This window comes from Palaemon carinicauda, chromosome 25 (assembly GCF_036898095.1).
Source record: "Palaemon carinicauda isolate YSFRI2023 chromosome 25, ASM3689809v2, whole genome shotgun sequence".
NCBI lineage: Eukaryota > Metazoa > Arthropoda > Malacostraca > Decapoda > Palaemonidae > Palaemon > Palaemon carinicauda.
In genome coordinates, this window is record NC_090749.1 from 40634981 (window position 1) to 40637480 (window position 2500).

Sequence of the window (2500 nt, forward strand, 5' to 3'; positions counted from 1 at the left end):
AAATGATGTCAATGGGTTTTAGAGTGTACTGCACGTGTATCACACTCGTTCGTACACTGTAACGGTATTTCTAATTTTTGGTATATTGTCATTACAGCTCTCCCCTGTCACTAATAACTTGTTCATTCCTGTATTTTCCTGCACCATTGTGTTTGAATTTTCGTGCCGTTTTTGACTGGCACGGTTTTTTTTTTTTTATAAATACTCAAGCTCTGACCAAATAAAGTTCAGTTACATTCACGAGAATCTTTCAGTTACAATATAAAACTTCGCCAGCACATTGGGGACCACCAGAGTGTTCAATTCCCTACCACTTTCCCCCTCACTGCCGTGCCTTATTGTTTGAAGATGGGACCCTCAGACACTAACTCTGCTAGCATTGCCATGCCCGTGAAACTATGTCTTTCACCAGCTGAGAAGCATTCGTCTGGTTACAGTTTGCTGAGGTTCAATTTGCATAAAGAGCGTAACTCGGGCAAGCACTAAAGCTGATTACGTTCACGTGGTCTTCACTGGGGACGCTTACCCAGAAATCTCTGACTGGTTGTGCAAACAAGGGGACATCCCCATAACATACGAAGACCTCAAATTACCCCTTCTGGAGCAGTAAACACTATCACCAGCTGCCCGCATATCAAAACTTTTTCAGCTCTCTCAACATCAGTAGGGGGGACCAAAAGGCTTCGCTAGCCTTCATGAAAATGACCAGTATTGCTTGCCTACTACCTGCTGCTGATGGCTCTCCTCGTGAAGTGAATCTACTTCGTGCACTTTGGGTATGGAGCCTTCCCGAATCTGTATGTGTTGCCATACCCTATGTCAATATTTTGCCCATGAAGGACCTAATGACCAGAGTCGAAGCCTTATGGACAGTCACTTCATCACCTTCCAGACCTCCTTCATTGCCTCAACTCTTGACAAATTGGACAACAATTCAACAGGGACCAAAGTTGACGCGAATGCAGTAGGACACGGATACCCACCCCGTGACGTGCCAGAGCGGCGACAAAGCCACCCACCACCCACATATTCCACCTCTCGCTCACGCCCAAACCACAGACCTCTCCAGCTACTTAACGAGGTCCATCGGCCGCAGTTACACTAATACCACTCCAAATTCGGGGATGCTGCGAAGAAATGTGCGAATGGTTGTCAGTGTCGGTGGCCTCCCCTGTCATAATCTTTTCTTTTTACATGACGCAGGTAGGGGTGTACGATTCTTGGTAGACGTAGGTGCTTGCTGTTCTCTTCTGATAAGACCACTCTCCAGGACAAAACGTAGTCTGTCTAAATTGCCCGACATCCGTCTGGTAGCTTCCAATGGATCTGTGATACCCACCCACAGTTATGAAACCTTCACATTATTGTTTGGAGGCGCAAAATATATTTGGAAGTATCTCGTTGATGACGTCACATTGCCAATATGCAGTTCGGATTTCCTATCACACTTCCACCTCGTGGAAGCAAAATGACAAGTACATTTCTTGAATTTTGAGGAAAAATATCATATAAATGACGTCAATGGGCTTTAAAAGTGAAGTCAGTTGAACCTGATTCTACAGAGAAACATAATTTGAATAACATCACGCACGCTCGTACACTGTAACAGTATTTCTTATTGTATATTGTCGTTATCCCTCTCCCCTGTCACTGATAAATTGTTCATTCCTGTATTTTCTAGCACCATCGAGTTTGAATTTCTGACCCGTTCTTGACTGGAACGGGTTACATAAATATTCAAGCTCCAACCAGGTAAAGTTCAGTTGCATTCGCAGGAATCTCTCATTTACAACCTAACAGCTCAACGGCACAAGAGAGTGAAGTCAATTGAACCTTACTATGAGGAAGAACATCATAAAATCGACGTCGATGGGCCTTAACAAGTGATGTCAGTGGATCCTGATTCTCAGGAGAAACGTCATAAAAAGGACGTCAATAGGCTTTAACAAGTGAAGTCAGTTGATCCTGATTCTGAGGGTAAACGAAACCTAACCAGTGGAAAACAGAAGAGCTCATTAAGGGTAATATCCAATAACAAAGAAGGATAAAGAGTGACCCTCGTGTAAACAACAATGTTGATGAACAGATATCATAAAGGGTGACCTTATTATTCTATTTTTATCAAGTTTCGCGGAGAATAATAAGCCACATATCTAAAATAGTAGTCAAGATGATAAACTATTAATTAGTTATATGTGTTATGCACCTCACGAGTGATGGCATCGCAAATACGTTAATTAAGGTTGAAATAAGATCAATGAGGAAACCAGTATAAAACAAATACTTGTGAAGTCCAAGGGATCTTTGAACCGATGATATTTTATTGTATATCCGCAATTGTTTCTTCTGTTACCCTAGGACTTGAATGAGATACAGTTGTACACAAAAATTCCTGACCTGCCTCGCTACCCTCTCACACCCTAACTGCTTGTTGGGAAATCGCCATCCGCAATGCCATTTCTCCGTTCACAAGCTGTTTGGTTACTACCATCGCAGTAAG